The sequence below is a fragment of the Microcaecilia unicolor genome, chromosome 11 (genome assembly GCF_901765095.1).
Source record: "Microcaecilia unicolor chromosome 11, aMicUni1.1, whole genome shotgun sequence".
NCBI classification, from domain to species: Eukaryota; Metazoa; Chordata; class Amphibia; order Gymnophiona; family Siphonopidae; genus Microcaecilia; species Microcaecilia unicolor.
Window position 1 is genome coordinate 27,468,756 of NC_044041.1, and position 13,422 is coordinate 27,482,177.

Sequence of the window (13,422 nt, forward strand, 5' to 3'; positions counted from 1 at the left end):
TGATTATTCAGGCTTAAGGATGTTATAGTTCAATGGGCATCGAGTTAATGTGTTTTCAGATGTCTCTCCAACTACATGGTTGGTTAAGAGAGAATTTCCTCTTCTTCTTACCCAGGCTGAGGCACTGGGATGAGTTTTGTCCTGAGAAAGTGTGTGATTGAGTCCCAGTATGCAGAAGAACTCGGATCCTCAATAATCAACTGACTGAATTGGACAATGTGATACAAAAATAGTTCACAGAATTAAGAGTATTTTTTTCTCATTAAGATTTCCTCACTGTGTAAGTTATAAATATTGGACTGGGGACTTTTAGAAGTGGATTCAGTATATGGCACTGAAAAGAATCAGCACTGAACAGTATTCTATAAAGGGTGCTCCAGGATGGGTGGCCTTTATATTATAAGAATAGCCATTCTGGGTCAGACCAACAGTCCATCTACTACTACTACTACTACTATTTAGCATTTCTATAGCGCTACAAGGCATACATAGCGCTGCACAAACATAGAAGAAAGACAGTCCCTGCTCAAAGAGCTTACAATCTAATAGACAAGAAATAAAGTAAGCAAATCAAATCAATTAATGTGTACAGGAAGGAGGAGAGGAGGGTAGGTGGAGGCGAGTGGTTACAAGTGGTTACGAGTCAAAAGCAATGTTAAAGAGGTGGGCTTTCAGTCTAGATTTAAAAGTGGCCAAGGATGGGGCAAGACGTAGGGGCTCAGGAAGTTTATTCCAGGCGTAGGGTGCAGCGAGACAGAAGGCGCAAAGTCTAGAGTTGGCAGTAGTGGAGAAGGGAACAGATAAGAAGGATTTATCCATGGAGCGGAGTGCACGGGAAGGGGTGTAGGGAAGGACGAGTGTGGAGAGATACTGGGGAGCAGCAGAGTGAGTACATTTATAGGTTAGTAGAAGAAGCTTGAACAGGATGCGAAAACGGATAGGGAGCCAGTGAAGCGACATCTAGCCCAGTATCCTGCTTCCAGGTCACAAATACCTGGAAGAAACCCAAATAATAGCAACATTCCATGCTACCAATCTCCGGGCAAGCAGTGGCTTCCCACAATTCTATCTCAATAGCGGACTATGGACTTTTTCTCCAGGAACTTGTCCAAACTTTTTTAAAACCCAGATACGTTAACCGCCATAGTCCGCTATTGAGATAGACATGGGGAAGCCACTGCTTGTCCTGGGATTGATAGCATGGAATGTTGCTACTATTTGGGTTTCTGCCAAATACTTGTGACCTGGATTGGCCACTGTTGGAAGCAGAATACTGGGCTAGATGGACCACTGGTCTGACCCAGTTATGGCTAGCAGTCAATAAAGCCCACTTGATCACTGTGGTTGGGTAACTGAGTATGCAAGTTCAATTGGAATTCATTCATATTTCATGTACAGTAATCTGTAAAGCAGGTCTGTTATTATAGGTCTTACGAGATATATAGTTTTGATTCGCTGAAATACTATCCTAACAAACAGAGAAAAACCATAGGTCAAACTATGTCTTTCATCTTTATTTTTTTTTTTAATAACATTTTACTGTTATTTGAACAAGTTTCTTTCTTGAAGTAGATTATCCCAAAGGGCTTAATTTTCACAAACAATGCATTTGCTGAATGCATCCGTAAAAACGCCACAAGTCTGGCAATCAGTCTGAATCCACTTGACAGGCAATTTTCAAATCATGCCATTTGATAAAGATAACATTTTTTTTTAATGGAAAAACTTTCAGATTGATGCTTTTATTTTCATATCAGAGCTACCACAGAGATTTGCGCTTTAAAAATAAGAAAAAAAAAACCCCACTAGTACAGCAAAAACTTCCATTAGCAGTGATCACCCATTTGCTGTAAATGAGGTCGCTGTGAAAAAGGTGTTCGAGTCTCTCTAAGTTCAACAGATGCGTTTTGTCGATGCAGTGATTACATCCCAAGAAGAATAAGGAAATTATAAGATGCTGCACCTGTACGGCAAGAAATAGTAACTATCTCCATTCCCAATAAAAAGAGTTGGACCACCAATAGGTCCAAAACGAAAGAGGTATCAAGAAATCGCTGTTAGATCACAGAAGAGATCATAATCCAGCTTGCTTTTTATAATCTACTAGTAAAAAAAGGCCCGTTTCTGACACAAATGAAACGGGCGCTAGCAAGGTTTTCCTCGGAGTGTGTATGTTTGAGAGAGAGTGTGTGTGAGAGATGGAGTGTGTGTGTGTCATAGACAGAATGAGAGAGAGACAGAGACAGCATGTGTGTGTGTTTGTATGAGAGAGAGTGTGTGAGAGACAGAGTGTCCGTGTGTGTGAGACTGTGTGTGTGTGACAGAGAGATAGAGTGTGATAGACAGGGAGTGTGTCAGAGAGAGTGTATGTGAGAGACAGTAAGTGAGTGAGTGAGTGTGAGCCCCCACCCCCCTCTCTCACAGGGCCCCCCTCCCCACCCCCACCTCTCTGGTCTCAGGACCCCCTCCCCACCTCCCTCTCCCCTGCCCCGCCTCCAGCTACCCATGTCCAGCGACCATCCCCTCCCCCCTCCAGCTACCCATGTCCAGCGACCCTCCCCTCCCCCCACGGCGCATCAAACCCCCTCACCACCCGCAGCTGCCAGTGGTAACACTGTCTAACCGCTGCTACTTCCCCTGTTGAATCAGCTGTTAGTGACGTCATCCTGGCTATGGAGCCTAGCTCAGCAACTCCAGGAGCTATGGACACAGGCAGTCCCACATTAGAACGCTGGTGGTGAGAATTATTATATAGGATTATTGTAAATCATCTTTTCATGTATTCATAATGAGAGGACAAGGAGAAAACTATATGCAATGGTTTTGTTAAAATAACCTGGTGGGCATATATGTATCCAAAATTTGGGATATGAACTTCTTTCTTTCAGAGCTACTGGCAATGAATTCCAGAGTGAGGGAGCCAAACAGTAGGTGCTATCAAGATTTAGGGAAGATGTTATCAACATGGGCAACCGTTAAGATATGTTATTTTACCATCAGTCATGCTATTTTAGCACAGGTCTCATCTTACACAATGAGACCTAGTGACTAATAACTGGGGTTAACAGTAAAATTACAAGTCTTAACAGAAGTCCACGTTGATAACTTCCCCCCTTTGCTCAGTATAAGAAGGAATAAGTAAGTTGGCTTGCAATGTACAAAGAGATAGCTGTGGTTGTTTAGACATCAAAGTTCAAATCAAGTACATTGGAATAGCAGAGTAAAAAAGTATGGTGTGCCAGTATCAGCAGCTGGAATCTAATTCTACACTATATTCTTCATATGGACACATTATTCACTTTCTGGACCATTTTAGACAGAATATAAAAATTGGAATTGAAAAACATCCAAGTTGGGAACTGCCGATGTAGAAGAGCCTTTTGTAAAACACAAATGAAGTTGGGGGGGGGGGGGGTGGAATTGGTGCTCAAAATCCAAATGATAAACAACAGAGAAGCATCACAAGGGACAAAGATGAGACGTTTCAATAATTTATTAAAATGATACACCGAACGTGATCACACGTCGCCAATCTTGGCCACATCAGGAGTCATAAGAGCTGTTTAAAAAAGAGGAAAGTTCCATGTTTCATTAATACATATAATAGCTTAATCAGTGATGGCCAAGATGGAGATTTCTACTGCCAAGCGTCAAACAACCAGATATCCACGTGGGTTACTGTTAAGACGGGTTATTTTAATGTTAACTCCAGTTAGTAGTAACTAGGTCTCGTTGTATAAAATGGGACCTGTGCTAATATAGCATGACTTAGTATTAAAATAACCTGTCTTAACAGTAGCTCATGTTGATAACTAACCCCCTTAATGCGAAGAATTTCAGCCTCTGGTAACCAGAGCTGATATTGTGATGTCATAATGCCTCATTCTGCCAATGCCTAAGAGCCAACCTCACCAGTGATGTCACAATAACTTGATTGTCCTACATCAGGAGTGGTTAGCGCACCGGTCTTGACACCCAGAGGTAGCTGGTTGAAATCCCACTGCTGCTCTTTGTGATCTTGGGTAAATCACTTAGGGCCAGATGCACTAAGGTCCTCAGAAGAGCCCTTCCCTTACCGATTCCATAGTGAATCGGTAGGGAACGGCCATGCATCAAGGAAACGGAATGCAAATGAGCTGCTCACTTGCGTTCTCTATTCCCTCGGAAGCCAGTCGGCCAGTCAAGCATGCGCAGAGAAGCCAAGCGTTATGCTGGCTGCTCTGTGCATGCCAAGGACATCCATTACGACTAAAGGCAGGGTTCGCCATTTTGCACGCTATGATTCATGTAATCACTATTGATTCTAAGCTGTGTGTTGGTAAGATTTTCTACATTTAGCAGACGGTCCCCTGCCTTTAGTCATAACACGAACAGATAATTTATTTTAAATGAGTTTATGTGCTCAGTGTAAAAATCAGGATATTCTTGGTTTTTTTCAGTAGATTAATGTGATGTTCGCGTGTTATTAATCACGTGTTCATTGCTGATGTTAAGTTTGGATTTCGTAGCGATTTTTTTAAAGATTTTTAATTATGCTTTGTAACTGTTATGGCATGAAAGAACAATATATTATAAAATAAAAGAGGTTTGAATGGTATTGAATATGCCTATATAATGAATTTTCTATGCTAGTGTTTTGGGGATTTTGTATTAAGTAGGCTTATCTGGTAGTCTGTCTAGTATATTTATTTATACCCCGCACTGCGGCTTAGGTACTTATTTGTACCTGGGGCAATGGAGAGTTAAGTGACTTGCCCAGAATCACAAGGAGCTGCAGTGGAAATCGAACTCAGTTCCCCAGGATCAAAGTCCACTGCACTAACCACTAGGCTACTCCTCCACTAGCAACATTCCATGTAGAAGCCTGCCCTTGCAGCTGCGCAGGCTTCTGTTTCTGTGAGTCTGACGTCCTGCACGTACGTGCAGGACGTCAGACTCACAGAAACAGAAGCCTGCGCGGCTGCACGGGCAGGCTTCTACATGGAATGTTGCTAGTGGAATAGCAACATTAACATTCCATGTAGAATCGCAAATAGCAGCAAAAGAATCTCCAATAGTAGCAACATTCCATGTAGAATCTCCAATAGTATCTATTTTAGTTTTGTTACATTTGTACCCCGCGCTTTCCCACTCATGGCAGGCTCAATGCGGCTTACATGGGGCAATGGAGGGTTAAGTGACTTGCCCAGAGTCACAAGGAGCTGCCTGTGCCTGAAGTGGGAATCAAACTCAGTTCCTCAGTTCTCCAGGACCAAAGTCCACCATTCTAACCACTAGGGCATTCATATTTTGCGCACACTTAGATATGCATCTTACCTGATGACACTTTTATTTTTTGTTTTTATATCTGTGTAGAACTAGATTTTTGGAATAACGGTTCTCATCCCACTATTAGTGTATATGATATATTTATATACACTTTTGATAGGTATGTATAAAGAAATTTCTTCCCCTCTTCATTGAATTGTTTTGATTCTAACTGTATTATTTTAACATTTCTTTATTGAGAGCTATAAATGTGATGTGAGTAACTGTAGATGTTCTGATGAAATTTTATATGTGATGTTTTATGATTTTAATGATGATTATAAATATTTGTCTTTCAGATGATATCATGTATGTCTATACATGTTTTTTAGAATTTTTAAATGATTGTTTTATATATGTTGAATCAATTTTTAAATAATTGTTTTTTATTTGTTGAATCATGCTTATGACACTGTTATTATGTATGGCTATATATGTTTTTATACTTGTGTTTTGTTTTCATAGTTTGTACCCCTGACGCAGCCTGAGGGCGAAACGTGGCCACGTCGGGTATTGTTCCAATAAATGCATTTGATTTCACTGCTTTGTTGTTTTTTATATACTGTTTTGTTAGCAGTTGTGTGCCTTTTTGTTTTTTTGTTTTCTGGCAGGGGAACACCGCGTGGAAAACTCAGAACTACTTCCAGGCGCCTGGTCATGCCCGGTGGTGCTGATTTTCCACATGCTACCAGTACGGTAGCCCTACCGCCACTTAGGGGCCCTTTTACTAAGACGCAGAGGCGCCTATGCACGTACAACGTGTGTCAAATTAGAACTACCAGCCGGCTACCACGTGCCCCTGGTGGTAATTCTAATTTCTACGCGCATCCAAAACGGGCGGTAGAAAACCATTTCTATTTTCTATCGTGTGGCACTAACTGGGGGGGGGGGGTAATCGGCAGTGTACGCGCACTGACAATTACTGCCTGGTTAACGCGTGAGACCTTACCGCTAAGTCGATGGGTGGCGGTGAGGTCTCAGACCCAAAACGGACGCGCGCTGATTTTTTAATTTTGCCGCACATCTATTTTCAGCAAAACGAAAAAGGCCTTTTTTGCAGGTGCGCTGAAAAATGGACCTGTGCACATCCGATACACGTGTCTACACCGGCACAGGCCATTTTTCAGTGCAGCTTAGTAAAAGGACCCATATACCAGCTTTCTAAAATCAGGTTTTAAACGTATGTGCAAAACACAGATCTAAAAATCCCTTTATACATGTCTACTCACAAGCAGAGCTTCTCAAATAACGACCTTTATCTCACAGGTGTATAGCATAGGGTGTAGTAAAGACAATAATGCAGAAAATGGGCAGGTTTAGGACCCAGGTAAGTTTAAGCAGCAGTGGCCATACTGCAGTTCATCATGACCACTGATAGAAATGCGTCATCTAAGGAAGCATTATAAAAGGATGGTTTGAGACCCTCAATCTTTTAATACCAATTAGGTTGTGCATTCATTAGCATGCACTTGGTTCATTAGCATGCATTTAAAATTTTAGTATGCATAGAATCAATTTAACACACACTAACCTACCTATTAACGTGCATATCATCGAGTTGCTCAGCTTAAAAAGTTGTAATGTGCATATAAACATTTTTTTATTAAACAAATGTCTGAAATGAATTGAAAAACAATTAAAAACTGAGAAAAGGGTTGAAAAATCTGCAAATGAGCCAATCTTTCTTGCCTGTACACATGAGAAGTATGCACCATTTTGGGAAAAGGTCTTCATAGAAAGCAGCTCTCTTAAATAAATCCCACTGCTGGTCCTTGTGACCTTGGGCAAGTTGCTTCACCCTCCATTGTCTCAGGAACAAAATTATATTATGAGCCCTCCAGGGCAGTGGCGATCCTTGGTCGGCTGCCACCCGGGACAGATCGCCGCTGTGCCCCACCCCCACCAGGTGCAGTGGCATCTGTCCCCCTCCCTCTGGGTGCAGCACGACACCCCCCCAGCACATCGCCCCCCCCCCCCCCCACCGGTGCATTCTTACCTGCTGGGAGCAGCCACACAGCTGTCGGTTCCGCTGGTTCCCTGCTCCCTCTGCTCCGGAACAGGTAACCAACCGGCTCTCAAAATTTGGGCGTCAACTGACTCCCAAAATTTGGGCTTGGGTCCTCTCCTGACAGTGTTGGCGGTATCCCCTGTAGCTTTGGGCATTTTCTTCTCCCATGCAGCACCTCTCTCTCTCTGTTTCTCTTTTTATCTCCCCCTCCCCTGACCTCTCTTCTTTTGCTGTGCGCGAACCCACACTTAATTTTTTTTTAAGCAGTGTTGTCTGGAACATGTCAGCAGGAACATACTGCTTCAGCCAATCCCGGGGGCCTTCCTTCAGCCTTCAGGGGTGGAACACGCTGAAGAAAGGCCCCTAGGATTGGCTGAAGCAGCCTGTTCCTGCTGATGTGTTCTAGCACTGCTTAAAGAAAAATTAATCGCGACAGTTGGAAGAAGATGGGTAAGAGGCAAGGAGGTGCAAGGGGAGAGGATTACAGATGCTGCATTGTGGGGGGGGGGGGGGGGCAACAAGGGAGACAGCCAGCTAGGTACTGCATGTGGAGGGGGAGGTGCTACATCAAGAGGGGTAGGGTCGGGAGAGAAGTGCTACTTTGGGGGAGGGCAAGAGGGAGACAGATACTGTATCATGGGATGGGGGAACAAGGGATACAGCCAGCCAGGAACTGCATGGGAGGAGGGGGAGGGAGGGAGAGAGGTGCTGCTTGGGGAGCAAGGAGGGAGAGAGGTGCTGTGTAGGGGGCAAGTAGGGAGAGAAGTGCCGCATGGGGGGGGGGTAAGGAAGGAGAGAGTTGCTGCATGGGGGGACAAGGAAGGTGCTGCATGGGGGGCAATGTGGGAAACAGGTACTGCATGGAGGGGCAAGGAGGGAGAGAAGTGTTGCATCATGAGGGGTAGAGAGGGACAGATGTGCTGAATAAAGGGTGGGTCAATGAGGGGCAGAGGTGTTGCATCAAGATGGGTGCAAAGAAGCAGAGGTGCTGGACAGGGAGGTTAGGTAACAAAGAAAGAGATTCAGTGAGGTGAGGGGAATGAGGAAAAGAAGGGGACACAGAGAGGGGTGCTGGACTTTGGGGGTGAAGATTGGAAGGACAAGAAAGGAGAGAGGTACCAGGACCTGCGGGAAAAGAAGAAACTACAGTGTAGTAAATTTAAAACAAATCGCAGAAAAGTTTTCTTCACCCAACGTATAATTAAACTCTGGAATTCGTTGCCGGAGAAAGTGGTGAAGGCGGTTAGCTTAGCAGAGTTTAAAAAGGGGTTGGACGGTTTCCTAAAGGACAAGTCCATAAACCACTACTAAATGGACTTGGGAAAAATCCACAATTCCAGGAATAACATGTATAGAATGTTTGTACGTTTGGGAAGCTTGCCAGGTGCCCTTGGCCTGGATTGGCCGCTGTCGTGGACAGGATGCTGGGCTCGATGGACTCTTGGTCTTTTCCCAGTATGGCATTACTTATGTACTTATATAAGAGGGAAAAGTACTGACCCTGCAAAGAGGAGACAGAACAGGAGAGAGGGAATAGAGAGGAATACTTGCTGGACCCCTGGAGGAAGAGGTAGGGGGAGGGAAGAGAGAGGGGGAGATGCTAGCGTGTGGCAGAGGGCATAGGAGCACAGAAGTAATATGTTGGACAGGGCAAGAATAGCAACACAGAGATGGGAGATGCTCAACATGGTAGGAAGACAGGGAGTGATGCTGGGTCAGACAGATAGGGATGCAGAGAGAAGATGAATGGTGGACTTGAAGAGAAAGGAAGTGCCAAATGGACAAGTAGACTCTGGCAAAACAGTTAAGCAAAAAAGAGGAAAGCAGAAATCAGAGACTGGGACCAACACAATAAGAACAATAAAATGACCAGATAACGAAGGTAGAAAATTACATTTTATTTTCTATTTATTGTTTAGAATATGTCAGTTTTTTGAATGTACGTCTGCCAGAACTGGTTTTAGACATGGCTGGGGGCCTGGGGCCCACATTAAAAACTTTACTCATTGGTCTTCAGTCAGCAGAATAGCAGTGGTAAATCTCCAGCTTTGAGATGGGCCACCTTTGACATCTCTGAATGCCTTTACCTTTCCTGGCAAAGATACCAAGCCGCGCCAGCCAAATTAAATAGCATGCCGCTGCTCCCCACTGCTTGCCTCTGGCTCTAAGCAGCATGCCAGGACTTCTCGGGCAAGTGTGCTACCTGTGTGAAGTGCAAATCTTTTTCTGGTTCTTTTCTTCATTCCTTTATGGAGTGCCCCGCCCTTTCTGATTTGTGTTCTCAAGCCTTAAAAGTCATTGAACTTATCTTGCAATGACAGTTCAGTTGGTCTTCTGTTGGGTAGTGGGGAGCCTCTGAGGAAGGGGGGACTCACTGGAGCGCAGAGTCAATTTGTTTTGTTGACAATGCTATTAGTCAAGAAGGGCATCTTTCACTCGTGGGTGGACATTGTGCCCCCCTCAATAATGTTGTGGCATAGCTGTATGCGAGAAATGGCGGTGGCTACATGCTCAACTTATGCAGCTTACTTCCTTGGAGAAGCGTCAATATAGGGATATTTGAAATAGATATGTCACGTTGTACGCAGCGTTGGATGCTGGAGAATTGTTTGCTGTTTACTTATTGCTGGTCGTGTGTCACTTTGAGGACAATGATTTTGGGTGGGGTTTGGGGGTAATTACTTTATACAATATGTTACATAAGTGCATAAGTAATGCCACACTGGGAAAAGACCAAGGGTCCATCGAGCCCAGCATCCTGTCCATGACAGCGGCCAATCCAGGCCAAGGGCACTTGGCAAGCTTCCCAAACGTACAAACATTCTATACATGTTATTCCTGGAATTGTGGATTTTTCCCAAGTCCATTTAGTAGTGGTTTATGGACTTGTCCTTTAGGAAACCGTCTAACCCCTTTTTAAACTCTGCCAAGCTAACCGCTTTCACCACGTTCTCCGACGATGACACCCAGATCCCTTTCTTGGTCCGTAACTCCTAATGTTGAACCTTGCATGATGTAGCTATAATTTGGGTTCTTTTTTCCCCACATGCATCACTTTGCACTTGCTCACATTAAACGTCATCTGCCATTTAGCTGCCCAGTCTCCCAGTCTCGTAAGGTCCTTCTGTAATTTTTCACAATCCTGTCGCGAGTTAACGACTTTGAATAACTTTCAGGCTTATTTTCGAAAGTGATTGCCGGGCATCTTCTGACATAAATCGGGAGATGGCCGGCGATCTCTCAAAAGCGGCAAAATCCTTATAATCGAAAGCTGCTTTTTTGACAGCATCGCCGCTTGGAGAGCTCAATATTTACCACCACAAGTATAATAGGTAGGGGGGAATGGGCCTGGGTCCACCTGCTTGAAGTGCACTGCACCCACTAAAACCGCTCCAGGGACCTGCATACTGCTGTCAGGGAGCTGGGTTTGAGGCTGGCAAAAAATATATTTTTTTTATTTTTTGGGGGGTGGAAGGGGGTTGGCGACCACTGGGGGAGTAAAGGGAGGTCATCCCTGATTCCCTCCGGTGGTCATTTGGTCAGTTGGGGCTCCTTTTTGAAGCTCGGTCGTGAAAAAAAGGGACCAAGTAAAGCCGGCGAAATGTTCGTCAAGGCCGGCTTTCTTTTCCCCATTATGGGCGAAGCTGGCCATCTCGTGAGCATGCCCCCGTCCCGCCTTCACTACCCTACCAACACGCCCCCTTGAAATTTGGCCGGCTCCGCGACGGAAAGCAGTTGGTGCCGGACAAAATCGGCTTTCGATTATACCGACTTGGCCGACTTCAGGAGATTGCTGGCCATCTCCCGATTTGTGTCGGAAGATGGCCGGTGATCTCCTTCAAAAATAAGCTGGATAATGTTTATTTTCTGAAGTATTTCCTTTTTGGATTTTCTAATATTTCTGTACAAGTGTTTATCCTTGGATTATATTGTAAAATTACATTAAAAAAAAAAGAATAAGGTCTTATCATGCAGTATTAGACCACCTAAATAGAAGTGCTGACTTAGGGGGTTCTTTTATGAAGCAGCGGTAAGCCCAATGCAGGCTTACCGCTCGCTAATCTAGAACTGCCACCAGGCTACCTGTAATACATGGGATTGAAGGTCAGCTGGGGATGGAATGAGTGGAATGTTTTGGCTGTAATTATGTGTTGATATTCTCTGTTATGGGAAACAGGCTAGTTGTTTAAGGGATGCCAGCACCTCTGGGAAAGGCACCTTCACCTCTGGGAAAGGCACCTTCAACCTGTGCAGGTCTGGGAGAGTTATTCTCTGTTATGGGAAACAGGCTGGTTGTTTAAGGGATGCCAGCTTGTGCAAGTCTGGGAAAGGCACCTCTGTTTCACACTATAAAAGAGGGGAGAGCACAGGACTTGCTTTAGAAGATTGCCTGAACGTAGGGACGCCTTGTTCAGTGATGTCCCTGCAATCTCTGAGGAAGAGCTAGTGCTTCCCTGGTGGTCTTCCCAGATGCTGACTGAATTGCGGGTGCTGTAAGTATCTTGGTGTATGTGTTCACATATGTATCACCAATAAAAGCGATATACCGCATATTGTGTCTGGTGGCTTTTGTGTTGTCATAAGCACAGCGCCCCCTAGTGTTACACTACCACAGCAGCCGAGCGGTAGTTCCTACCCCCAATGTGCACCGCTTTTATCGGTTTGGTAAAAGGACCCCTTACAGCATTGCCTCCTAAATTACTTGCCCAAGATCACAAGGTGTGGCAGTGGGGTTTGAACCCCGGCTTCCCTTGTTCTCAGTCTGCTGCTCCTCCACAGAAGGAGGAAACTGCCAGGCATAAAATAAAAATTAAAATTTAATGTAACCTTGTGATTTATAATGCAGACATGCCCTATGTAAATCACGCACTAATAGATAATTAATGCAAGGGCATCTGAAGAATGCTGATATTTAATTATAAGTTATGCTATGTTCTTGATGAGGACTTCATACCTGTTGATTACTGTCAAGATGTTTTAATTAATGAAATTACACTGTTGTAATTTGGTAGTAATCTTTCGTAACTCATTAAAATGAAAAAGTGTGCACATCGGTGCCTAATGCAAAAGGCTAGGGTCTGTTTCATTTAGATTTCAGTGTAATATTTCCAGGAGCATTAGGACTCATTCTGAGCGAATTCCGCGGTCTCCACCACAGTCGCACTGGCTCAGGCTGATATGATTGTCAGTCCTCGCATTTCAGGTGACTCTTCTGCTCGACTGGATTCTGGATCCATCTAAATCAAAGCTTAAGTTCAGTGAACTGTGAAAATATTATTTGTACACTTGTATATCACAAAAGCACTAAGCAATTTTAAAAATAAAACACACACACACACACATGCATTAGCTAATGAGGTAAAGCTTTTTTGAGTCTAGTTGGACTCCTCAAACAGAGGAAATCTGTCTGGCTGGGCATGCAAAATTAAATTAAATTTAGCCAGGTTTAAAATTCTAGCTTTTTGAAAAACGTTTCATGTGACCTGTAATGTCTGTAGGACCCACTGTGACAGCTGGACATGTCTGCTGAAAGAACACCATTGGCTGTATAGAGCTCCCTAGCAGTCTCCTAATTTATTAATTTATTAGGATTTATTTACTGCCATTTTTGAAGGAATTCACTCAAGGCGGTGTGTACAGCAGGAATAAGTCAAACATAAGCAATAGACAATTACAGCAGTAAAAATATTCAAACAACAATACAAAGTATGGCATAATATGCTACATTACACGTAACTTTATAAGTCTAAATGCTTTGAAAATACACCTCACCGTCTTACAGAACCTGTTGGTTTTCTCAATGCTTTAAGTTCATATTTACAAACAAAGCATACAGTTTGCCATCAAAATATTTCATTTAAAGCAGTTGCATTTTTCTATGATCTTAGAATCATTTGAAGGGCAAGTGAGAGAAGTATGTTCAGTAAAGCATTATTGGCAGGGCTTTTTTTGAGGGGGTACTTGGGGGTACTGAGTACCGGCACCTTTTCCGGTACTATTGATATTCTCCCCCACTATTATGTGGACTTGAATAGATGTGTTATTTTCTTTCAAAGTTGATATAATGTTTATTTTCTGAAGTATTTCCTTTTTGGATTTTCTAATAT

General features: G+C 43.7%; 1 long non-coding RNA gene across 1 annotated transcript; it reads right to left on the bottom strand.

The window, feature by feature from the left end:
- Positions 1–2,014: 2,014 nt before the first annotated feature.
- LOC115480741 lies at positions 2,015–7,555 on the bottom strand. The gene is made up of 3 exons (XR_003943861.1): positions 7,304–7,555; positions 3,510–3,559; positions 2,015–2,054 (listed from the first exon to the last, which is right to left on the bottom strand). It is a non-coding gene; the product is annotated as an uncharacterized LOC115480741 (long non-coding RNA).
- Positions 7,556–13,422: the final 5,867 nt, after the last annotated feature.